Below are 27,243 nucleotides of genomic sequence, written 5' to 3' on the forward strand. Positions count from 1 at the left end.
GTCTTAAGGGACTCACCTTCTGTATGTACTTGATCCCATGACCGATCTGATGGATCAATTTTCCCCTGACTTCTTCATTACCGTTCTCCTCCTATTTACATCCAGGCATGCTTCTCCAAGCAACATGCATATCCAAATGAAACGACGGTTCTCCACACTTGTGGCAGTGCTAAAAATAATGAATGATTCGAATGTCTGGGTACTAAACTAGTCTGCAATCAGAAGGTTTTCAATTCCTCATGTTCAAAAAATTTTTGTACTACCTAATAGAACTGTCAGCTGATATAACATTAAAAAATAAATGGAATAATTGATCCCACAGGGCTTATTAATGTATCGCTTGAAAAGAGGTTCTCAGAATTTTTATTTGTAGCAGGACATAAATACAGTAATGGAACTGAAGATGTAATGACTTGTTCTAGCATGCAAATCATTGAGCTTATTTTAAAGCCCCATTTTTCTAATTAAAATGCTCAACAAATATTTTCTATGTATTTAATTTTAAATTTGTCAGCTTGATTCATTTGTGGTAAGAATAACAGTGATGATAATTCAAACTATAAAAAATGTTGACACCTAGAGATATATGGTAATAGAAAACTTAGAAAAAATAGTAACTAATTGTGTCTTGTGTATGAGTATGCATTTATTACCAATTAATAAAATAATTTAAGAATAAATACATTACTATAAGGTAAACTTATTTTAATGGAAATTCAAGTTCATGATGATAAAAGGGAAATGTCAACTTTATGATTATAAGCTCAAGCTTGCTGATTGGATTCATCTGTATTTTGTCAAATTAAAAGACTAATGTAGCATAATTTAAAATGTCCATATTTGCACAATATTCTAAACTCAGTCTATTTTAACCATGTAAAACACAGGATAAAATATTTTGGTTTAAAGTTTAATTTTTTTTTTAGAAAGCTTCCAGTTTAAAAGTAATTTTTAAACGATTTTTTCAGGCACATGAAAGAATCTTCTGAAAACTGCTAGCATTAAGTGTTAGCAAAGTGGTTAGACAACAACAGAGATGCATTCCTTGTACAGGAATAAATTATTAGGTCAGGTAGGGCACAGCACTGTGTGAAATCCAGACAGGCCTGAGTCACGTGGACAGTCCTCTTCATGGCTGCTCTGTAATCTAGGCTGAGGAGCAGGCATTTGCTAAAGGACTCAGAGCTCAGTTGATGATGGCATCTTTTTTTTTCTCTCTCAAGTGTTCAGAATTTAAAATTGCTTCTGCAGAGTCATAGACAAAAAGGGATTATGAGAAATACATTGCATTATTTTAGTTCCTGTTAATTAAATATAAATGAAGCCATGGTTTTTTAATCTACAAAATAACAATCTTAATTGGAATCCTAGCTTACTTATTGGATTCTCATCCTTGACATACTTTAATTGATATATAACAAAATTAAAATATATCTGTGGGACACAAAGAAGTGAGCTGTTAGTTAATTGTAAAAATGAAATATCTTTCTCATCCAGACTCTTGTAATAAACTTGATGGCAAGTAGAGTACTTTATTAACTTCACGATACGTACAGAGTAAAACCAATAATTAAAATGCTCATTCACAGAAACAACTTATTTATATGCAGTTCTGGTTGTCAAGCTTAACAATCATTAAACTGAGAAAACATATGAGTATTACAGCAGGATTCACAACATGATTCAAAAACTACTATGGGATTATATAGTCATATTTAGTGTGTTTCAGATAAAACTGAGAGAAGGAGATGGTTTTGGCAATATATTTTATACTTTAATTATGCTGAAGAGAAACATTGTCACATAACAATCCTCCAATAGCAGATATATTTGGGAGCTTGCAAGGAGTTAAGTGCAATGTATTTTCAAAAGTAATTATATTTAAACATCTTTTCATATTATTATATACTTATATTAATATCTTAGACCCAAAGTAGAGACTCAATAATTATTTTCCTATGGGAAATATGTTATTTCATGTTTATATAGAGACAAGATGAAAACCTTCACAAATTAAAGAAAATGAAGATGTGTGTTCAATAAATCTAATATTTTATAATTTACCCTACCTTTGGTACACCATGTTCATCTCTCATTGGTATTTTCTATTTGATCCTGAAGAAACTACACTCCAACTCATTATTCTAAGCTTACTGAAAGAAGCATTTGTTAATTTCTTCATGATGAGATGTATGTGCTTTGCTCTTCTACCTCCTGTTACATATTTAATTAATAGAATAACAAGAAATATTTAGAATATAACACAGGCAGGTCCCTCTTTGCTTTAGAACAACTACATGTGACTTGATATTCCATTGGAATTTTAGACTTGAACAGTGAGTTGTATAACTTGACTGAGAATACTCAGAGTTGTCATTTAGGAAAGTTTTATTCCTAATTCATGCTCAAGATTCACATAGCCAGAAGACTCCCAGTATGTACTAGCTGGTTGATGATGTAGTATTAAATTAGCTAAGTGAGATGAAACCTCAATTCTCCAATCACATCTATAAATGAAAAACTTTTTCCCAATGAACCTTAGTATATGCATAAGAAAACAACAGCAACAAAAAACCCACACTACTGGTAGAGAATACTGCTTGTAATTTTACTCATAAAAATTATTTATTAAATTTAATAATATGAAAAAAACCTTGCTGATCAATACACCTGTAAGATATAATTCCATTTGAAAGGAGGTTTTTCCCAGAAGGTCTGAGAAACTGTTCTTATAATGATCATTTTGCAAATATCCCTGGTGAGATTAGACAATTATTTCCCTCATCTCTATGCACTTTCTTTATTTTAAAATCTTTTTTGTGCTTTAAAAATATTTCAAAAAGAGAGCAAGCATTTCTTCAAGTATTAAGAAGCATAATTTTTAGAATGAATGAGGTTTTTCAATCACTGTTGAATTAGTATAGCAAATTCATTTATTTTGTAGTGTTTTTAGCAATTGGAAAAATAAATCTTTTTCATTGATGCCTAAATAGCACATAAAATTAGAAGTTGCAGATAAACTGGGTGGAATCTTAAAAAATACACAGTAGAATTTGGAAAACAAATGAGAAAACAAGGCATATAAAAAAAGTGAGAAAATTATTCTTTAACCTTTCAAATCCCATTGCTTGAGAAGGAATTATTGATATAAAAACAGAGGTTCTCAAACTTTGAAGTCTAAGAAATGCTTTAAACTAGTCAATTTCATAAAGTCTCCCTAGAGCTTCTGTTTATGTGGGTTATATCTATTGATATTTATCATTTTAGTAATTTAAAATAGTAATTAAAAATATTAGTATATTTAAAATAACACACTCATTAAAATTTAACATAAATACAATATTTTCATGGAATAGAAGAATATTTCTTAAAACCACACACAAATTTAACTAGAAAGGAGACTGTTTCACATTTTGTGAATCTCATTAATGTCTGATTCAACAAAATATAGCTCGATTCTCATGGATATTGGGTTGGCCAAAAGGTTCCTTTGGTTTTTAAATAAAAATAACAGACGTCTTTCATTTTCACCAAGACCTTTATTGAACAACAAATTCAGCATTTTGTTCTACTATCTTCTTCTATTTTTCAAACAACTGCACAATTCTGTCTTCCCAAAACTTTTTATCTTTTTGAGCAAAGTACTGGTCCAGGTGACTTTTAGGGTCTTCCAGGGAATTGGAATTTTTTCCATTAGGATAATTTTTAAATGACAGATAAATAGACATCTGATGGTGTGATGTATGATGAATTTGGCAGATGCATTGGAACTTCCCAGCCAAGCTCTTAACAGTTTTTGCCTGGTCACCAAAGGAACATGTGGTTTTGTGTTATCCTGGTGGAAGATGATGCATTTTCTGTTGACTAATTTTGGATGCTTTTTGTGGTATGCTGCTTCCAGTTAGTCTAACCGGGATCAGTACTTGTTGGAATTAATCCTTTGGTTTTCTAGAAGTAGCTCATAATAGAGGACTCCTTTCCAGTGCCACCACATACACAGTATCATCTCCTTTGGATGAATACCGGCCTTTGGTGTAGTTGGTGGTGGTTCATTTCCCCTGCCCCATGATTACATACATTTAGCAAGTTTCTAAGAGATTACTCTAGACAGAATTCAATGTGGTGTTTTTCCAACATTACTTTCTCATGTAATTTTCTAAGGACTATGTTTGATTACTTTATTATTATTTTTTTTTACAACATTCAGCTGAGGAATATGCACATGGCTATGTAGAGACTTGTTTATTCCTTTTAGAAATCCTATTTGTGTTCAATGACTTTAGTACTGTTTTATTTAAAATTAAGTGAACATGTTTTGAACAATGAAATGCCATTTACTAAATTACAATTGCATTAAATTAAGTCAGCAAAGTGATCCTCCTGAAACATTAGCTCTCAGTGTATACACACTAAATCCAGACTCTCTGTTTCCTAAATTAAGGTGGAAAACTTCATTACTCTACCTAAATGCCTGCATATGTGTGGACTGCAGGCAATTTAGAGAGCAAATAAAGGAAGGCAAGGCTTCTTTGTCATTTTCATCTTTTCATCCGGGGGTAAAAATGTGAATTGAGAGCAATTTACAATAACATTGTCACTTCATTTGTTTCTGAAATATCCTTGCCATATTTACATGAAGCTATATGGGTAATTTTTTTTAATAAAACATGAAGATTTTCTGTATGAGCTATTCAACCTTATACAAATATTTTTAACTGACATTTCTGATTTCACCTAAAGACAGGTATCAATATATGCTGCTAAGTCGCTTCAGTCGTGTCCAACTCTGTGCAACCCCATAGACGGCAGCCCACCAGGCTCCCCTGTCCCTAGGATTCTCCAGGCAAGAACACTGGAGTGGCTTGCCATTTCCTTCTCCAATGCATGAAAGTGAAAGTGAAAGGGAAGTTGCTCAGTCATGTCCGACTCTTAGCAACCCCATGGACTGCAGCCTTCCAGGCTCCTCCGTCCATGGGATTTTCCAGGCAAGAGTACTGGAGTGGGATGCCATTGCCTTCTCCAATCAATATATAGCCGAGTGCATTAGCTGTGTACCTAGGCTAACATTTTTGGAGTTTTGAAAAAAAAAAATGGACTTACGAAAGTGCTCTCAGAATGGAAATCATACACATGTAGGGGACTTACTGTATTCTTAAATGAATATTAATTTTTAAGAATTTTTATGTTTAGGTTAGAATTGCAGAATAGCATGTAACTCAAAATATGATACATAAGATAGATAGTACTGTGTTTTATAACATGCCAAAAGATTAAGCAATAGTTACTATCACAGGCTTCCCAGGTGGTGCTAGTGGTAAAGAACCTGTGTGCTAATGCAGGAGACACGAGAGATGCAGGTTCGATTCCTGGGTCAGGAAGATCCTCTTGAGGAGGGCATGGGAACACACTCCAGTATTCTTGCCTGGAGAATCCCATGGACAGAGGAGCCTGTCAGACACAACTGAAATGACTGAGTGTGCACACACGTGCACTGACTTACATAGAAGTTTCTGAAGATGATCTTTCCTGAATTCATCTTAACATTCATTTGGCTCTTCTTTTCCACAGAGATAGAATATTTTTCATTTATAACTTAAATATATGAAATTATATTTCATTATTTTAAGCTTTTCAGCAAACTTTTATGAGAGAAAAACAGTCACTCAAAACAATACACTATAACCTTACCTCACCTAAGCAATACAGTGTGTATCTGTGTATGTATGGGTATGTATTGGGCTTCCCAGGTGGCTCAGTGGTAAAGAGTCTACCTACCAATGCGGAAGATGTGGGTTCAACCCCTGGGTTGGGAAGATCCCCTGGAATAGGAATTGGCATTTCCTACAGTATTTTTGCCTGGAAAATCCCATGGAGAGTGGAGTCTGGTGGGCTAGAGTCCACGAGGTCACAGAGTCAGACACAATTTAGCGACTGAGCACACAACACATGAAAACAACAATGGTATGTATTATTTATATCATAACATGTTACATCATATATTAAAAGACTGATAAATCACTTTATCTCCTTAAATTGATTTCTTCAATGGGTACCCCCAAAATATAATCAGTTGTATGTGTTAAAAAAATTAATACAAAAACATATTGCTTCCATTTTATGAACTAAACTTCAAAGCAAATTAATAAGCTCTGTGACAAAATTTCCCATACTATCTTAATCTCCAGATTTTGACTTAATAGTCCAAAGTCAATTTAATTAACCAAAACTATATTCATCAGGCATGATTTAATTTTTTTGTTGATTTGAAAACTAAAGTGAATCTTCAAGTTTGACAACAGTGATATTTTTTAAAATAAGGTTTTCCAAAAAGTAAGGGTTAAAAATATAAAAATATGTTGTGAATTGATGCTATCATTCTAAGAAACACTGATTTTTAATAAAACCTACTTTTAAAAGGATAGATGGACTTGGCTATCAGATTTTGCATAAAATATTAACATGATAATCAACTACAAAAAAGGAAAAACTATCTTAAAAACTAATCAGCGTTCTAGGAATTAGCAAAGACTTTCATTTTTCTAGCTCTAAGAAGCATTGTAATAAAATAAATTACTGCTACTACAGGAAAAATAAGCATTAGAAAATTTGCATACCTACAATCCTCAAATACTTGCTTTGCTTTTTCTGGCTGGAGGATAAGGAAATGGGGAGGAGCTCTACAAGGGAGAAAGGTAGGTGACCTGATTTACCCTTCATGTAAAAGCACACTAGTGGCTGGCTTCTCTGGGGACAGACCATAGTTGACTCTTGAACAACACATTGGGGTTGGGGAGCATGTACCCTACCTGTGTCTTCTGTACATGGGGGGAGGTCCAAGGCCCCCCATGGGGATCCAAACCTCCCTGCCCTCAGGGATGGCTGTACTCCTGATTCAATCTGCCTTAACTACTGTGACCCTAATTCATTCTTTGTTATGGGTGTCAGGAGACTTCAGAAGACATGTTCATTTAATGGGGATCAGGAAACTTCAGGGAGTTGATAAGTATTTATTGATTGAATCAGGGTCAGGAAATCTAAGGCCTTTGGTTAGTTCGATGAACGTCAATAGGTTTATGAAAGAAGACTGATTTAATGGGGGTCACAATATTTAAAGGTCCTGATTTAAATTACAGTTGGTGCTGTGTATCCATGGTTGCTCCACAGATTCAACATGGGCTCTTGTGGGACTGTAATATTTATTTTTGAAAAATATCTATAGGTAACTTGACCCACCCCTTTCAAACTCCTGTTGTTCAAGGGTCAACAGTAAATGCTTTCTGTTAGTAGCAGAATCACTATCTCTGAAGCTTATAGCAGAATGAGTTTGCCTTATTGGTACATAAGGACTTCCCTTGTAGCTCAGACTGTAAAGAATATGCCTACAATGCAGGAGACCTGGTTCAATCCCCAGGTTGGGAAGATCCCCTGGAGAAGGATATGGCAACCCACTCTAGTATTCTTGCTCAGAGAAGCCCATGGACAGAGGAGCCTGGCGGGCTACAGTCCATGGGGTTGCAAAGAGTTGGACACGACTGAGCAAGTAACACTTTCTCAACACCAAGGGTATATATATAGATATATGCATGTATTAGTTGCTCAGTTATGCCCAACTCTTTGTGATCCCATGGACTGTAGCCTACCAGACTTCTCTGTCCATGGGATTTCCCAGGCAGGAATACTGGAGTGGGCTGCCATTCCTTTCTACAGATCTTCCTGACCCAAGGATTGAATTTGCATCACTTATGTCTCCTGCATTGGCAGGTGGGTTCTTTACCACTAGTGCCATCTGGGAGGCTATACACATCCATATATATAAATATGTGGACGTGGGGGGATTCGCTGGTGAGTCAGCAGTAAAAAGCCCTTCTGGCAATGCAGGAGATGCAGATTTGATCCCTGGGTCAGGAAGACACCATTGAGAAGCAAATGGCAACTCATTCCAGTATTCTTGCCTGAAAAATCCCACAGACAGAGGAGTCTGGTAGGCTACAGTCTATGGGGTCTCAAAGAGTTGGACATGACCAAGCAACTAAACAACAACAACAGTGTGTGTGTGTGTGTGTGTGTGTGTGTGTGTGTGTAACTGCCATGTGACATACATTATTGTCTCCAAAAATATTGAGTTGCTTTATGACTGATATAGCATCTTCTGTTTATTTGCTTAGAAGATATATGATGTGATAAAGAAAAAGAAAACTTTTGGGAGTTAAGCTGCTTCATACCTGCATCAAGGTTACTAGTACCCTCAAAATTCTTACGGTAACTTGATATTGGGAAAGATCTTATAATTTATGCAATGCATTTGATGTTCTGATACTTTGTGTTATATCAGGATTCTAGAAGCCAAATTGCCCTTTCAGACTTTGTAGACATAATGGTTGAAACACCAAGGTGTTTCCCCTGAATTCTCCACCATAACTGTGTAGATAAAGGCAACTTAAGAAGAGCACAAGTTTAAAGACAGCTGTATCACATTACAGACCTGGGTCCCACTTCTTTCTCATTCCTGGCTTGAATGTCAGTCAGGCAAAATTTGTATTCTTATAGAATGGAAGGCTCAATAAACATTTACTTTGTGAAAAAGTATAGCTAAATTTCATGGTATGTTGGTATAGCCTTTGAGTTAGAACTGAAAACCTGTTGTAGTAACTGCTTCTCAGAAGAAGTATTTTGGGGGAAGTAGGGACCATTGCTCGGAGAAGGCGATGGCACCCCACTCCAGTAATCTTGCCTGGAAAATCCCATGGACGGAGGAGCCTGGTGGGCTGCAGTCCATGAGGTCGCTAAGAGTTGGACACGACTGAGCGACTTCACTTTCACTTTTCACTTTCATGCACTGGAGAAGGAAATGGCAACCCACTCCAGTGTTCTTGCCTGGAGAATCCCAGGGATGGGGAGCCTGGTGGCTGCCATCTATGGGGTCGCACAGAGTCGGACACGACTGAAGTGACTTAGCAGCAAGGACCATTGCTATGGCACCTTAGTGACAAATGGAGTCCAGTGCATAAACCCTGACAAAATTGAAAGAACAAGTGATTCTGTGACATTCCTGGAAATTAGAGGGCTGGAGAAACCAAGCAAGCAATCTAGTTATGAGAAATTCATTATTATTTCACAAGGTGCTGCTAATAAAGAACTTCAGAGGCTAACAAGACTTTTTGCTTTTGGTCAAACTGTCATTCTCATCTAGGAAACTTACTGTGCCCTGTTCTCAAAATCAAGATGAAGAGGTCTGAGTTTGCATGTGGTCTGGGCAGAAACATTCAAACATCTTACAGAGTAAATGGTAAAGGTGCTTCAGGTAGGTACTTATGACCTGTGTGCTCAGATAATAGACCATGTTGGCAGACAGGAACCTTTGTTCTAAATTGAAAAGTGCTATCAAGTGGTGACTTTTTGGATTCGAGACTCTCAGTTCCATGAGAAAGTCACTCACTACACCTAAAATGAAAGGTAATTATTGGCATATCACTTGGCAGTAGTCATGACTGCTCTCATTAAAAAAGGGCATTAGAAAATTCTGAGGTCAGAAAATCCCATCATGCCCTAGAGGATGTCAGGGAGTTATTAGAATATGGAAGGTACAAGGTTGCAGATTTCATTCTGAATGGATGTGTTAGGGAATACACCATAAGGGGCACGTTGTGTGAGTGGGAGCAGCCGTTCTGTCATATAGAGAAGGTGGTCTTCCCTGCACCTCTTGTGTTCCTGTGGGGTCAGAGCCCCACCAGTCTCTCCCAGCTGTGCCCGAGTAGGCTGCTTGGCTCAAACACAAGGCTTGCAAATGCGAACAACTTACCATGGGAGGAAGGGCAAGTCTCAAGGGTGAGTGGAGTCTAAGACTCCATATTTAAGCTAATGATGAGTTAGTGCTGGATTAGCATTTAGGCATTCAGTGGCTTCACTGTATGGTCAGGCCTCTGGGCCTCTGATAAACTGGATAATAAACAACGGTGAAGACACGGACGCAACCTAAATGTCTACCAACAGAGAAAAGGATAAAGAAGAGACGGTAGATACACACACACATGAGTATTACTCAGTCATTAAAAAGAGTGAAATGATGCCATTTTCAGCAACAGGGAGGGACCTAGAGACGGTCATACTGATTAAGTCAGAAATATTGTATGACATCCCTTAAATGTGGAATCTAAAAAGAAATGAACTTACTTATAAAACAGCAAGAGACAGAGAATAAACTTAATGGTTTCCAGGGGGAAGGATAGGGGGAAAGGACAGGTAGGAAGTTTGGGATGGTGATGCACACACTGCTATATTTAAAATGGATAACCAGCAAGGACCTTCTCTATAGCACAAGGAACTCTGCTCAAAGTTATGTGGCAGCCTGGATGGGAGAGAAGTTTTGGGGGAGAATGGATACATGTATATGTATGACTGAGCCCCTTTGCTGTTCACCTGAAACTATCACAACATTGTTTGTTAATTTGCTATACAAAATAAAAAGTAAAAAAATAAGAAGGCTGGAAAGGATATAATTACATGATTCATATCTTTCCCACTGGAGGTACCTCTTGAGAGTAGATTTCAGTAAAAAATCAAAGGTAACCAAGGGAGATGCATATGCTTATTAGGTTGGCTGTAATAATCATTTCACTATGCATATGGGGATCAAAATATCATCTTGTATGTTTGCTGGTAAGTCGCTTCAGTCGTGTCCGACTCTGTGTGACCCCAGAGATGGCAGCCCACCAGGCTCCCCTGTCCCTGCGATTCTCCAGGCAAGACACTGGAGTGGCTTGCCATTTCCTTATATGCAATTTTGTTTAAAATTTTACAAATATATATATAAAACCAGATCAGATTTTCAAATCGGATTCACAGAAGCCATCAATGTATCCAATGTCAAATGTTACAACAGCTCCTAATTATTTCAAGGATATATACTATCAACAGCTGAGAAAATAGAGTGATCCAGACCAGCTCCAGTTCGGCCCTAGGTCCTGCCTTTCACAGCTGACCTGTGCTGCTCCACCTAAGACAACACTTGAGGTCTGAATGTAGGGTTTTAGCAGCTCCTTAGAAATATTTCAGTTATGAGCAACCTCATTGTTTTCTCCTAGGATTGTTTACTTGTTTTGTCTTCTATAGCAACATGATTCTTGGATTCTCTGCTAATTTCCTGTAAATGATCTTTAGCAAGCTTTCCTGGAGATCTCCACAGATAGAGGAGACTGGTGGGCTACAGTCCATGGGATCACAATGAGTCGGACACATCTGAGTATTCATGGATGCATGTTTAGCAAGGGGCACCCTGCTAAAGTTATTTTGAAGCTAATATCTCTTCACCTGAGAAATACCACCCCCTGAGTCAATTTACCTGTAGCCCAAGCAACAAGGTATGTCACGTTTCTTCTTTTCTTTTTGCCAGGGGCACATGCTCTGGTAAACTGAGTGAGGGGATCAGAAGCCAGCTGTTTTGCTCCTTCCTTCCTTTCATCACCTCATAAAAACTGTCTTTCATTTTGCTTGATACATTGTTCTAGACCTGGATGCAAATTTACATGTAAACAAGTGATGCAAATGACATTCAAACCATTGTCTTTGAAAAAGTGTATTAGTAAGTCTTCTCTAAACTGTGCCAGTCACTTAGTTTTGTCAAGTTCTTTGTGACCCCATGGACTATAGCCCACCAGGCTCCTCTGTCCAGGGGATTTTCTAGGCAAGAATACTGGAGTGAGTCATCATTTCCTTCTTCAGGGGATCTTCCCAACCCAGGGATCAAACCCAACTCTCCTGCATTGTATGAGGAGTCTTTACTACCTGAGCCAAGTATTCTCTAAGGGTAATTCTAACTTCTTTCTCTGTTGCTAAATTTAACAGGCTCTGAATGCAGCTCCATTACTCAGTGGGAAGGAAGATCTTGATTCCTTTCCTGTCTAATTGTGTAATATCTGCCTTGAAAAGGGACTGGGGAGAAATGTGAGCTAGTCTGCTGTTATGATCATGTTAGAGGGTGAAAGGTTGTTGCTGAACCATGCAAAGATGCTGGGATTCTTGGCCTCCGGAGGAGAATTCAAGCTGGGGCCAGAGATGAGGCTTGATCGCTCAGAGCTTTGTGTAATAAAGTTTTATTAAAGTATAAAGGAGATAGAGAAAGCTTCTGACATAGACATCAGAAGGGGCAGAAAGAGTACCCCCTTGCTAGTGTTAGCCATGGAGTTATATACTCTCTAATTAGTTATTACAGTGAATCAAAAGAATGTCTGGAGGTTGTAAAGAACTCACTAGCCCTACTCCCATAATTTACATTTTAAGATAATAGGATTAGCCAGAAGGTTTTTTTCCAGAGACTGTCTTCAAGCAGGATACATTATTGTTATATAATCCTAAGGAATGTAGAGGGACAAAAAATGTTTGTCCTTTCTTCCTCCTCGAGAACTCCAGACCCCTCTCTCCTTGGGGACCCCTGGACTTCTTATCAATTTGCCTAGGAATTGACTTTCTCAAGGGTAAGTAGTATTTCTGCTGACCTGGAAAACCCAACCATGGAGAAGACAGATGGGTTAAAAGATGTGTGTGTGCTCAGTCATGTCCAACTCTTTGTGACCCCATGGACTGTACGCCACCAGGCTCCTCTGTCTATGGAATTCTGTGGGCAAGAATAATTGAGTGGGCTGTCATTTCTTACTCCAGGGGATCTTCCTGATTCAGGGATGGAACCTGTGTCTCTTGTGTCTGCCTTCATTGGCAGGTGGGTTCTTTACCACCAGTGCTACCTGGGAAGCCCAGGAAAAAGGGGTAGTAAATGGAAAAAGTAGGAGATCATAGCATAGGGAAGAGGCTCTTGGAATTCTATTGCAATCAGGGATGGGCTACCATTCTGTTTCCCCCAAGTACATGAAACGCTAGAACAAAACTCCCACCTATCTCAGATCTGATACTAATGACCAATGTTGGGGATAACTTCTGGGGCTGTCCTCTCTGGATAAGGGAAAATAGACAATCGCTGAATTCCAAGTTCATCTACAGGGTCATGTCAATAATTTTGAGTAAAGGAGTGGGAAGGGGTACTCATGTGATGCTTATCAGAGTCCAAAACAGCTGGTCCACAGTATATCAGTCACATGAATTCATCTGGTTAATGAAAAGATTAGCCAGAGGAAATGATACCAACAAACTAGACAGAGCAGAAGGCTGAACAACAGAGATTCGGCATTCTGGGTGACCATAAATAAAGCTGGAATGTGGAACTGCCAAGAGAGCAGCCTTAACGTGATGAAAAGCAGGGTGAAGCTGCCTGGTCAGTGTTATCACCACTCATCTGTGAATGAAACACAGACTTAAAGATAGTGGAAGGAGACTCTAGATAGTCACAAAAGAGATGGATTTGGGTATGATTTGGTGGCCAAAATTACAGGTGTTGAAAAGTGAAAGTGTCAGTTGTTCAGTCATGACTGACTCTTTTCCACCCTATGGACTATAGCCCACCAGATACTCTGTCCATGGGATTTCCCAGGAAAGAATACTGGAGTGGGTTGCATTTCCTCCTCAAGGGGATCCTCCAGACCCAGGGATGGAACCCAGGTCTCTTGCATTGTAGGAGGATCCTTTACCATCTGAACCAGCAGGGAAACCCCAAATTACCATTATGTTACCTCCTTTTCACTGGAATTGGAAGACTGATGGCCTTCCCAGGTAGAGATGTTATAGGAATTAGATGGCCCCAGTGACAGTCTCATGAGACACACAATATTTTTTGGCACAGGACAATTTTTCAAACGGTATGAGATTCATTGGTGTGTAAAGCAGTGCTGTATGTGATGGGTTGGTCAGCACTGGTCCACTGTGATCCAGTTTGTTAGGAGCTGCTCTTAGGGTGATGATCAGTTTCAGTATTTTAGGTTATTCATCATTATATAAAGGACTTGCAAACTATCATAATGACCCAAGAGGGAGGTCTCTTCCAGGAGACCAAAAACAGTTATAAAACCAGTCTGGAGGGACAACATATACCTAATTGAATGAATTAACAGAATAAAAACTGTGTTGGAACTTCACTTCTGTGGATAATGCTGAGACCAGGATGGAATGCATGCAAAGCGGCTAGACTTCTAGAGAGCCAGGTTAAGGAAGACCAATGATGGGAAATCTATGCTAAACCAAACATGGCAATTTATCACTGGACAGTCAGGTTTTCATTGTCTTCTGAATGAAAACGAAATTTATCTTATCGATGATACAAGTGGCTTTGAATGGACAAATAAAGGAAAGAAAAACTTGTCTTAGAAATGGAGAAGGGGCAACAGAAGATGAAAAGGTTAGATAGCATCACTGAATCAATGGACATTAGTTTGAGCAAACTCTGGGAGATAGTGAAGGACAGGGAAGTCTGGTGTGATGCAGTACACGGGGTGGCAAAGAGTCAGAAACAATTTAGCGACTGAACGATAACAAAAGAGACATTAAGGGAGGTAGATAGTGTTAATACACTATAACAATTGAAAGTTGTCAGTTGAAAACACTTGTTTTACAGTGTAGTTATATTCACAAACCAGATGGAATTCAGAATTGGCAAAATAATATTATTCTAGTCACCACTGTTATCACTAAGAGTGGTGTGGTATATTGGAAAGAAATGGAAAAAGACTCTTTAAATATAAGCTGTTTAGTTCAGTTCAATCACTCAGTCATGTCTGACTCTGACCTCATAAACTACAGCACAACAGGTTTCCTTGTCCACCACCAACACCCAGAGCCTGCTCAATCATGTCTATGGAGATGGTAATGCTATCCAACCATTTCATCCTTTGCTGTCCCCTTCTCCTCCTGCTGTCAATCTTCCCCAGCATCAAGGTTTTTTTCTAATGAGTCAGTTCTTCCCATCAGGTGGTGAAAGTATTGGAGCTTCAGCTTCAGAATCAGTCCTTGCAATGAATATTCAGGACTGAATGTCTTTTAGGATTGACAGGCTTGATCGCCTTGCAGTCCAAGGGACTCTCAGGAGTCTTTACCAACACCACAGATTAGTTCAGTTCAATTCAGTTGAGTGGCTCAGTCGTGTTTGACTTTTTGCAACCCCATGAACTATAGCACACCAGGCCTCCCTGTCCATCACTAACTTCTGGAGTTTACCCAAACTCATGTCAATTGAGTCAGTGATGCCATCCAGCCATCTCATGCTCTGTGGTCCCCTTGTCCTCCTGACCGCAATCCCTCCCAGCATCAGGGTCTTTTCCAATGAGTCAACTCTTCGCATGAGGTGGACAAAGTATTGGAGTTTCAGCTTCAACATCAGTCCTTTCAATGAACACCCAGGACTGATCTCCTTTAGGATGGACTGGTTGCATCTCCTTGCAGACCAAGGGACTCTCAAGAGTCTTCTCCAACATCACAGTTCAAAAGCACCAATTCTTTGGCGCTCAGCTTTCTTTATAACACAACTCTCACATCCATACATGACTACTGGAAAAACCATAGCCTTGACTAGATGGAGCTTTGTCATCAAAGTAATGTCTCTGCTTTTTAATATGCTGTCTAGCTTGGTCATAACTTTCCTTCCAAGGAGTAAGCATCTTTTAATTTCACGGCTGCAATCACCATCTGCAGTGATTTTGGAGCAAAAAAAAAAAAAAAATCTGCCACTGTTTCTAATGTTTCCCCATTTATTTGCCATGAAGTGACGGGACTGTATGCCATGGTCTTAGTTTTCTGAATGTTGAGCTTTAAGCCAAACTGCCAAACTTTTCACTCTCCTCTTTCACTTTCATCACTTTTTGTTTAGTTTTTCTTCACTTTCTGCCATTAGGGTGGTGCCATCTGCATATCTGGGGTTATTGATATTTCTCCCAGCAATCTTGATTCCAGCTTGTGCTTCTTCCAGCCCAGCATTTCTCACGAGGTACTCTGCATATAAGTTAAATAAGCAGGGTGACAGTTTACAGGCTTGACATACTGCTTGTCCTATTTGGAACCAGTCTGTTGTTCCCTGTCCAGTTCTAACTGTTGCTTCCTGACCTGCATACAGGTTTCTCAAGAGGCAGGTCAGGTGGTCTGGTATTCTCATCTCTTTCAGAATTGTCCACAATTTGTTGTGATCCACATAGTCAAAGGCTTTAGCGTGTCAATGACGCAGATGTTTTTCTGAACTTTCTTGCTTTTTTGATGATCCATCGAATGTTGGCAATTTGATCTCTGGTTCCTCTGCCTTTTCTTAATTCAGCTTAAACATCTTGAAGTTGATGTGAACATCTCAGTTCATGTACTTTTGAAGCCTGACTCAGAGAATCTTGAGCATTACTTTGCTAGCCTGTGAGAAGGGTACAGTTTGCGGTAGTTTGATTACATGCTGTATTGTGTGGCAAGTCACTCCAGTATTCTTGCCAGGGAAATCCCATGGACAGAGGAGCTGGAGGGCTACAGACCAGGGGGTTGAAAAGTGTTGGACACGACTTGGCAAATAAACACACAGCCAAACAAATAGAACAAAGAAGAATATATGATAAAGACTGTGTCCTGCAAATCCTTGAGCAGTCACTCTCTGTCTAGGCTAATCCATGCTTCCCATCCCCCAGAATGTCCATATCTTTATCCCCACAACCTGAGAACGTTAACTTCATGGTGGTGGGGCAGGGGTGGGGGGACACTACAGATGTGATTAAGGTTGTTAAGACAGAGAGAGTATCTGGGGTTATCCAGGTGGATCCCAGGTCACCTCAAGGGCCCTTATGAGGAGGAAGCAGGAGAGATGTGAAGATGAAGGCAAGAGGCCACAGTGACCATGTGGCTTCTAGGGGCTTAAAAAGGCGAGGGGATGAACTCTCTCCTCAGGGTCTCTGAGGACCAGACCTGAGGACACCCTGACCTTAGCTCTGTTAGACTCAATTTATACTTTTGTCCCCCAGGACTCTAGCTGGAAAAAAAAAAAAGTGTGTTTTTTAAACTGTTATATGAACAGTAATTTGTTACAGCAGGAGAAAGAAAGCTGACATACAAGCCCAGCCCTTTTCAGAAACAGCTTGCTGGCTGCTGTGGCAGATGATGCCGAGGAGGAGAAAATATTTGGGGCAGTCTGGCGCTAGTGGTAAAGAACCTGCCTGCCAGTGCATGAGGCATAAGAGACATGGGTTTGATCCCTGGGTCGGGAAGATTCCCTGCAGGAGAGCATGGCCACCCACTCTAATAATATTCTTGCCTGGAGAATCCCAGGGACAGAGGGGCCTGGAGAGCTACGGTTCATAGGCTCACCAAAAGTAGAACATGGGTGAAGCAATTTAGCAAGCATAGATGTACTGATTTAAACCCTCAAAGAATAGAATGCCTATGGAAACAAATCCCCCAGTTAAACATTTAAATTTGACCTCAGGAAAAATGCACAGTTAAATGCCTCCATCATCATATGTATAAATTTTCAAATCACATATGGATAATAGGGAGGAAAATCATTTTTGCTGGTAAAAGAACAAAAGACCTGTGAGGGGAGATGTTCAAGGTGAAGAAACTTCTTAGAAAGGAATTCTACTCATGCCTAGATTGTTTAAATTATGGTGATCACTGGGATGTTAGCAGGCTTTATAAAATAGTACTAAAAATAGTACTTTATTTTAAAAGAAAGTACTAGAGAAAATGCTGAAAACTAATCAAGAGAAATACCTCTCAAGGAGATATCGAACAATGTGAGAAAAGAACTGTCAAAGAAGTTCTTAAGCACTGTGCCTGCAAACTGTTTTCCCCTTTTATGGTGGAATTGTCCTCACAAACCAACCAACTTGAATTATTTCAAGTGGATCCTGTTATCTTCTAAAGGCTGCTTTCTTGCTCAGTCATTCAGTCGTGTCCAATTCTTTGCGATCTGATGGTCTGTAGCCCACCAGGCTCCTCTGTCAGTGGGATTTCCCAGGCAAGAATACTGGATTGTGCTGCCATTGCCTACTTCAGGGGATCTTTCTGACCCAGAAACTGAACCTGTATCTCTGTGTCTCCTGCATTGCAGATGGATTCTTTACCACCGCACCATCTAGGAAGTCCTCATTTTTTAAAATACTGGAGCCCAAAAATGGATGAATAGAGGAAAGGAAAGCATGTTGAGAGGCTAACAGGAAGGAAGGCCAGGGATCTCCAAACGGAGGAAATAGGCTGCAAGTGTCAGACTTTTTTCTTTTTTTTTTTTTTTTGGAGAAGGCAATGGCAACCCACTCCAGTACTGTTTTCTGGAAAATTCCATGGACGGAGGAGCCTGGTAGGCTGCAGTCCATGGGGTCACAAAGAGTCGGGCACGACTGAGTGACTTCACTTTCACATTTCACTTTCATGCATTGGAGAAGGAAATGGCAACCCACTCCAGTGATCTTGCCTGGAGAATCTCAGGGATGGCGGAGCCTAGTGGGCTGCCATTTATGGGGTTGCACAGAGTCGGACACGACTAAAGCAACTTAGCAGCAGCAGCAGCAGTCAGACTTTTTGTTGTTGTTGTTTTTTCTTCTCTCTTAAGTGGCAGGAGGAAGCAAACTAGTGATGTATTTTTTCCCTTTTCTACACAAATTTAAAAAGAGGTTTCTCTTAAAATAGTTTGTTGCCATAATGACACCTGGTTCCATCTGAATTTAACTTTTCTCAAATCTTGAGTTAACCAATGCATTTTTCTTATGGAAATGTTTGTCTTAAGCTATGTTAATGTACTTACTATGCATTTACCCCAAACTTTTCCTCAAGTCGATTCAGCCTAATGGCACAGAGGAGACTTGACAAACCAGTATGTTATACTCAGACATTGTTCTCCTAATCTATGTAAATGAAACTATTTGTATGGTAATCTGCCTTTCTACAAGATTCAAGTCAACCATTTTATGGCCTGGGATGACTCACCTGGTGCCAAGATTATCCAAAATACATCTTGTGGGTGAAGGGCCTGGTGCCATTCTCTGAGCTTTAAGACATTCCTTTCTTTCATTAACAGACTGCTAGTAACTATATAACATCCAGCTAAAGACGAGCAGGTGGGTATTCTGCCCACTTCTGATGTCCATGTCAGAAGTTTCCCTATCTCCTTTATACTTTAATAAAACTTTATTACACAAAAGCTCTGAGCAATCGAGCCTCATCTCTGGCCCCAGATTGAATTCTCTGGAGGCCAAGAATCCTGGCGTCTTTTGTGATTCAGCAACAACCTTTCAATGTGACAGATGTTTCACTGGACCCTGATTGAAAATACATACATCTACAAAATGTTGAAAATAACACACATACACACACACACACACACACACACACACCCATTCATTGGATGGTCTCTAAGCCCCATGCCTCTAGTTACATAAAGGTTCAGAAAAACTGTTTTCCCATCTTACTGCATGCATATCCATAAGTATAATAGCAAACTCTCAGAGACAATTCTGTTCAAAGCAGGAATAAGACCAATTATGACAAAACCAGTTCTATTTCCTTCAGTACCACCCACCCTAATGGTAATACAAGGGTTAACAAATTAATTTACCTTTTCTAAATTAATCTGTTATATTATCTTCTATTGATCTTTTCTAATGCAAATGTCTTGCTGGCAAAATACAGTGGAGATTTGTTTGACCTCTTTATTGTTGAAGGATATGGCAATTAATTTTTAAATTGAGATTCCAATTAGCTTTCTGCTCTTGCAATATTTTACCTAAATCTTCCTTTAAAGTTCTGCTAAGGTCACCAGAAAAAGATTGTCTAAACAAGCCTGTAATAAAAGGTAGAAGTAAAGAAAACATTTCTTATGTTATGTACCAAATTGAGGTTACTCTAGGTTAACTGAATCTGATTCTTTGAAGAGATAAAGATGCTCTAAATCAAGAAGAATTAATCAAAAAATTCTAATTGAAAAACAGGACCTCAGAAGTCTATTATAAGAGAAAGTGCCAACTTAGCAAAACAAAGCAGCTAAATCTGAAAGACATTTTACAGATGACTGCAGTCATGTGTATGTGTTAGCTGCTTAGTCGTATCCGACTCTTTGAAACCCCATGGACTGTAGCTTACCAGGCTCCTCCATCCATGGAATTTTCCAGGCAAGAGTACTGGAGTGGGTTGCCATTGCCTTCCCCTTATGAAAATGTTACAGGGAAGAAGAAGAAGAAAGCCCCAGAGAGTAAGATTTCAAAATTAGGACCACCCTTGGAGAGCATCACCGACTCAATGGACACGAGTTTGAGTGAACTCTGGGAGTTGGTGATGGACAGGGAGGCCTGGTGTGCAGTGATTCATGGGGTTGCAAAGAGTTGGACATGACTGAGCAACTGAACTGAACTGAGGAGAGCCTCTGAGGAGAGCATGGCAACCCACTCTAGTATTCTTGCTTGGAGAGTCCCTGTGGATAAACCTCGTGAGCTACAGTCCATGGGGTCTCAAAGAGTTGGACACTACTGAGCGACTAAGCCTCTAACAGGAAGAAATTGAGCTTCCTAAATGGAGGTGATCTGCATGTGAAATTTTCAGATGTCTGTGAAGATACTAAGACAAGGGGTGATGTCTCAGTAGTTACTGAAGGGCAAATGAGAGCAAGGTTACAGACACAAGAGTGGACAGAGAAGAGCTTCCCAGGACAGGTCTAGAACAACCCCATCTAGCCTAACCATTCAGGTTAGGCATTTAAAAGCACATCAAAAAGCTTTCCTCTTTCACTGCTGATCTCTCTGGCTTTTACTGACCTTGAATAAGATGAAGATGAGAGAGTGGCCAGAAAATAAGAAGAAAAAATGACAATCTGGAAATGCCCTGCTGGGCACGAATACAACATATAATGGTCACAGAAGGTGGAACTCTGATACAGCGGACTTGGTTTTTCAAACATTCAAATCCCTCAGCTCAGAGGGTTTGGTATAGAGAAGGGAAGGGAGAAGGGTCGGTGTGCAAGTTCAAGGGTACACCACTTTCACACCTCAGTCTCTCTGGGGTCATTTGTATTTACAAAATGAAGGATGGGAATTGGATTTGAGGGTAACTTCAAGTTTCCATTAATTTGGTATCTCTAAACATAAATTCTAGGCAAGTTGGATTGAAGTGAAAGGTATTAAGAGTTTATTATTTAAATATTTACTTTAGAAAAGTAAAAAATCTGATATAATTTAGTTTTTAGATTGCTAACATGTTTTTGATTATTCCTTTATAGATGTTCTTATTATATCAGGCATATTTACATGTTGGCTTATAAAGAATCATGTGCTTTGGACCAGACTACATATTAATCTCAGATACAATTCAAACATCAACATTTATTGTACAGAGGGTTAATAATTTCACAGCCAACTGGTATTTGCTGTTGTCACTGAGGCATTAAGGTAATGCTGAATTACTGTATTTCATCACTACACTGATCTTCAGTTTGGTATATTCCTAATTCATGCCAGTTTTCATTTCATTTAAATCTAATAGGCTATATTCTTGAGAAAAATCTGAAGTGCACAGGTTCTTCCATTTCTAAATATAAATTAGCAAAGGCTAATTTAGCATGTTTCAAGGCTGCCATATAATTCATGGTAATAGTTTTATCTCTCAGAAATTGTCAATCCAATCTTAATAGTAAAAGATATTTACTTTGTCAGGAAAAAGGATTTGAAAGCAATATGACTAGTTCATATTTCCTGGGGAAGATAGAAGTTTTAATTTACATATATTTTGAGACAATATTTATACAGGGATTTAAATGGAAAATGCCATGACCTAGCAAAAGACCCTGATCTTCTGTCTTTTCTTCATTTATTCCCATAATATTGTACTTATCTCACTTTGGACAGATAGAACACTATTACAGGGAACTGTTTTATATATATATATATATATATATATATATATATATATATATATATATATAAGTTAGTTGTGGCTTTACAACTAAATCATAAGTTCCTTTTATTAGGATTTGTAGCAAGATATCTTTGTAAATTCCAGCAGGTTATAAAGAGTTCATTTTAAATTTAAGCTCATTAATTTATTTCTAGAATATACTGTATAATAGTTACCTGAGATGTGAAGGTATCTTCATGTGTTCTCACAGGAACCTTTAGGTGAGCAAGGAAACTCATCAAGCAGTTGGATAAGCAAACATTCTTCCAGGAATTTCTACAGACTGAGCTGACTCATCTCTCTACTTAGGACTTTGTCATCTAGAAGGAAGCCCACATGCAAACACAAAAGGCAGACTTGTGAACACAAATATAAACCACAGGATTAACATGTAGATTTAAGTGTGATGCAATTTAGGAAACAAAAAGAACAGCTGGTCAGAAATAGTTCTATATCCATCAAAGAAAATATTTTTTGTTGGAACTTATATGAAATATTTGACACATGGGAGCTGACACTTTAGACTTAAAAAATAGTCACAACCTAAAAGTTGAAAGTTGTTTTATTCAGCAGAAATTTCTAGGACTCAAGCCTGGGAGATAGCAACTCGCATCTCTAGTTGCTCCATCTCAGATAAGGAGACAGGTAATATAGAAGTTTGCAACAAAAGACAGGTAATCTGAATATATAAAAATATTATATATATATTTTGTGAATTAAAGAAAATCAGGTATCCCAAGTTAAGAAATTTAGCACTTTTCTATGTATGGGAAGATGCAGTAGTCTAGGCTTACTGAAATCATTCCTTTCATATGCATCTCAGCTATCTGGGGCCAGTATCCTGTTTCTCACATCCTAGGCTTCCTTTGGGCTCACCATAGGGAATGGCTGCAGCCTCATGGTGGCTGATGTCATGTCTTCTTTCTAAGTGCCCTTAGGACTCAGGAATTCACATATGGAGAGTTGAAAACCATGATGACTGTAACATCCTTGTTTATGAATATGAAAGCAAATACTGCATTTCTCAACACATAGACTTTTCAAAGAGGGACAGGAAGATTATTTGAAATGCATGTGTCTGTCCACTTAGGAAAAATAGTACTGATCATGTATAGATTGTAGTAACTGATGTAGAATTTGTCTGCTTGAAACTCAAGGCTGAAGTATGCTGAGCACTTAGGGCAACTTAAGGTAAAAGGAAGGTGATGCAGAAGGAATAGTGAAGTCATGAATACACAGTTCTGAGATGACTGTGAGTCATTCTAGGTTCCAAAAAGGAGGAAAACTAGGTGATATAAACACACTTATGCCTGATAATTCTTATTACTATGTACTATATACTATATGTGTGTTAGTTTTTGTGTGTATAGATGGCATTCATAAAAGGCATTTTTGTCACTTTTTAAAAATTTTTGCCTAACATATACATATAATTACAAGTTTTAAGCCTACAAAAGACATACTGTATTTGACTGTGTGGAAAGAATAAATGTAAAGTTGCCTAACTGGTGATTCCAACATTCAAATGGATAGATATATACTAGATATATAATGCATGTATGTATCAACATGTATATTTGTAAGATAGATGCATATATTCTAAATGAAGTGTATAATAAAATAACTACCCCAAAAGGTAATAATTTTATCATTTTAACTGAAAATTAAAGAATAATTATAATGTAAAGAAAACACATAAACCTGAGAACAGTACTGAAAATATTCTCATATGTTTATAACAAAAGATGACTGTGAATGTTGATGTCTTAGCATACTTTTTTGTGAGGATGTAGGACAACTCAAGAAGTGGAATGAGTGCTATGGAACAGATGTTATGAGAATTCTCAGGGGCATTAAATAGTTTTACTCTACTTTGGTTTTAGTTGCAAATATTCATCTTAACGTACAAAGATCTCTAATTAGAATACAATAGACAAAGAACTATAATCCAAGAGAAAATCTTTTTAGCAGATGATTGTTGAGAAATTTCACTGTAACAAGTATAATAAGCCTATAAAGGAGAAACAGTGGGGCAAAAAGTAATCAAAATCTGCATTTCTTACTTTGAAAGTTTGCAGTCTTTTTGCAGTAATCCTTAAACAGTAAGTTTTCCAATACTATAAAGTAAAATTTTATTTTTGGAGCACTAGACATTCTTTATATCATGTAATACACTAAAAAAAAAACTTCCCTTTTAAACCAACTTTTATTTCCTGGTAGATATATAGTTCATTGGAGAAGGAAATGGCAACCCACTCCAGTGTCTTCCTGGAGAATCCCAGGGACGGGGGAGCCTGGTGGGCTGCCATCTATGGGGTTGCACAGAGTCAGACATGACTGAAGTGACTTAGCAGCAGATATATATTTAGGCTTGGTATAAAAACTGTAATTCAAAAAGATGTACTGGTTTTATCTCTAATTTGTTAATGAGTTTTCAAACTCATTATGTGACTACATAATCTACTAAATGAGGAAAGTATCAATTATAAAAAGAAAATGCACTCTAAGAAGACCATCTATAATTCAAAGGTATGCTAAAGTCTTTCAAATGCATGATTTTAACATTTAAATTGGAAATCAATTTAAATATCTTTTTCTTAAAAATACTTGAGTTGTTAATTTTATGATAATTTTAATTTTATATGCCTGAAACTAGGAAGTCATGTTTTAGGTTAAAACTTCATAATATTAATTAGATGTTGAAGGAAATCAGAATTTGCTGTACCAAAATATTCTACTTTGACAAAACAATTTTTTAAAATATTTACGGAGGTATAGTTGATTTACAATGTTATGTTAGTTTCAGGTGTACAAAAAAATGCATGCTATACATATACATATGTCCACTCTTTGTTAGATTATTTTCCCATATAGGTCATTACAGAGTATTAAGTAGACTTCCCTGTGCTATACAGTAGGTCCTTGTTAATCTGTTTTATATATAGTAGTATGTATGTCAGTTCTAGTCTTCCAATTTATCCTTCCCCGCTCGTCCCTGGTTTGTTTTGAGCTGAAAGCAATTAACTTTCTGCCCTTCCCCTTTCAGTCGAAAAGCAGGACACACATTTCCCTTTGCAAAGGTGTGACTTCTTCCAGAACCAGGAAGATGAGCATGACTCAGTCACTGAAAACACTTTCAGCTCTTTTAAATGATGAAAGCATCAAATTGAGTCACATAATAAACCTTTACTAAATAACCCTAATCTTCCGTTAGTTTTCCCCCATGCATTTTACCTATTGCAATTTATTGCCCTAGAAACACAACTTTCCCTTCCTTTGTCTAATTACTTCACAATTTATTGCCCATGATTAAAATGACTTATAAGCCTCTAGATCTAACCACTTCTTTGTGGTTTCCACTTCTTTTCTGTGAGGCTCCCTGTATGCATGCAAAACGAACCTTTCTCCTGCTCACCTGTCTTTTATCAATTTGATTTGCAGACTTCAGTCACTGAACCTGAGAGGATACAGGAAAGACTTCATTGTTGTTGTTTTTACATCCTCTACAATATTGAAACATGGTGAAAAAATCATAATTTGAGTGGGAAGTGAGGTTGGGAAACCCATAGCAAACCCGTCACACTTTTCCCTATTTTCATATTTTGACTTGTATATTTAATCACTTATTCGGAAACAACAAATCCTCATTTTCTATTTCATCAGGTGAAAACATGAGTGAATGATCCCTGGGACTATAATGGGTCAGAAGAGAGTCATCTGAGATCCAGAGAAGAAGCAGAGCATACAGAACAGGCCAAATGATCCAGGTTCAAGTAGAAGGTAATGAAAAGGGTCCCCATATGCAATTATGACATCGTGTACAGAGAGGACTTGATTTACATTATACTGACTAAACCAGTTATAGTCTACATGACCTCACTTCCTTTTCCTGCTCACTGGGCACCTGCAATTGGCAGACAGCTCTGTGGATGTTACAGGCACATTTGTAATTTCTTTACATCATGTAAGTAAACTTTCATAAGCTTCAGTTTCCTCATCTGTAAATATGTAATAATTGTAAGTAGCTCTTAACATTGGAGAAGGCAATGGCACCCTACTCCAGTACTCTTGCCTGGAAAATCCCATGGATGGAGGAGCCTGTTAGGCTGCAGTCCATGGGGTCGCTAAGAGTCGGACACGACTGAGCGACTTCACTTTCAGTTTTCACTTTCACGCATTGGAGAAGGAAATGGCAACCCACTCCAGTGTTCTTGCCTGGAGAATCCCAGGGACGGGGCAGCCTGGTGGGCTGCCATCTATGGGGTCGCACAGTCGGACATGACTGAAGCGACTTAGCAGTAGCAGCAGCAGCAGCAGATATTAACATTGCTATTAGAATCATGAGATCATGAATGCAAATGTAAAATATGTATATAAGGCTCACTGCTGCTGCTACTGCTAAGTCACTTCAGTTGTGTCCAACTCTGTGTGACCCCATAGACGGCAGCCCACAAGGCTGCCCCGTCCCTGGGATTCTCCAGGCAAGAACACTGGAGTGGGTTGCCATTTCCTTCTCCAATGCGTGAAACTGAAATGTGAAAGTGAAGTTGCTGAGTCTTGCCTGACTCTTAGCGACCCCATGGACTGCGGCCCACCAGGCTCCTCCGTCCATGGGATTTTCCAGGCAAGAGTGCTGGAGTTGGGTGCCATTGCCTTCTCCACTATAAGGCCCACAATGAGCAATAAATATTATTATTACTATCAATAATTTGTTTGGGTAAATGTTGTATTCCTCATAATACTGGGTTGTGCAATTTGAAAGGAGGTGGGACACTTTGAATGGCACTGAGATACTGGGCTTTTTGCTAGAACTTATATCTGGAGATTTAAACACAAAGAATAAAGAGTTGGTTAACTCATTAATCCCACAAACCAGACTCCACAAACCAGATGCTTCAGTATGATTACAAACATAAGTTTGGAACCATCTTGGTTGAGTTTAAATCCCAATTACAATTTTTAGTGACATTTTAAACTTTTGGAAATGTTTTTAACATCATTAGTCCCAAATCTCTTATCTGCAAAAGAGTAATGATGATAGTACACTTGAGTTAAGGCACACAAAGCACTTAAATGAGTTCCATGCACTAGAGTTCAACAAATGTTTGTGATCACTTTAGATTTAGCAATAGTTCATCACCTTTGAAAATCATATGCTACCATTTCCATCTTTAGAGCCAGTATCTTCAGGGATACTGAAAATTCGCAGGATTTGTGATAAAGCAACAGAGAGCAAGCTTGGTTGGCATCTAACTTTCATAGAGATTAGGGTATGGACAGTGAGAAATGGAATATTGCCTGACAGAGCAGTAAACAAGGATCCCACAGTCATCAGTGACTGCAGCCACCATGGATGCTGAGCTTGTGAGCCCTCAGGGAACTCAGGCAGGAAAAACATACCTGGCATCTAGCAGCCATCAGCCTGTAGCCACTCCCCACAGTGAGCCCTGAGGAAACTCAGGATGT

The 27,243-nt window shown here is 38.4% G+C and overlaps 1 long non-coding RNA gene across 2 annotated transcripts in view; it reads right to left on the reverse strand.

Moving 5' to 3' along the window:
* Window positions 1-896: 896 nt before the first annotated feature.
* LOC147366555 (uncharacterized) overlaps window positions 897-27,243 on the reverse strand; it is a 37,865-nt gene continuing 11,518 nt past the window's right edge. Inside the window, exons 1-3 of one of the 2 annotated variants that reach the window (XR_015168862.1) lie at window positions 25,193-25,300; window positions 21,954-22,097; window positions 897-1,245 (exon numbers count right to left, since the gene is read on the reverse strand). This is a non-coding gene — a long non-coding RNA (uncharacterized LOC147366555). Of the gene's footprint in view, window positions 1,246-21,953; window positions 22,098-25,192; window positions 25,301-27,243 lie in introns of those variants that run through there. The other variant, XR_015168861.1, reaches the window with a different exon arrangement.

This window comes from Bos grunniens, chromosome 8 (genome assembly GCF_055505025.1).
Source record: "Bos grunniens cultivar Pamir isolate PY7600 chromosome 8, Bosgru_T2T1.0, whole genome shotgun sequence".
NCBI classification, from domain to species: domain Eukaryota; kingdom Metazoa; phylum Chordata; class Mammalia; order Artiodactyla; family Bovidae; genus Bos; species Bos grunniens.